Below are 304 nucleotides of genomic sequence, written 5' to 3' on the forward strand. Positions count from 1 at the left end.
AGGTTGTAAAATCCGCCGATGAGGCGCGACGCGAGCAAGCCGGGAAATGCTGGCTTCACAGTCCTCCCCCGGTGGGCCGGTTTCGCTTGAAGAAATGTGCGACGGTATTCAAGCGGAGCGAATGTACTGCGCGGCGAAGGGACGTCTGCGCGCGAGCAGAAGACGCGAACAGGAAGTAATGCCATCAATAACAGTTTCTGAACGACATTTATAACGCAGGAAGTAGGGTCATGACCTCACTTTAAAGAGAAAAGGTGATGTGGAAATTCTTAGTTCTGCTTGGATTAGAGTGAGATCCTAATAT

The sequence above is a fragment of the Penaeus monodon genome, chromosome 19 (assembly GCF_015228065.2).
Source record: "Penaeus monodon isolate SGIC_2016 chromosome 19, NSTDA_Pmon_1, whole genome shotgun sequence".
Classification (NCBI taxonomy): domain Eukaryota; kingdom Metazoa; phylum Arthropoda; class Malacostraca; order Decapoda; family Penaeidae; genus Penaeus; species Penaeus monodon.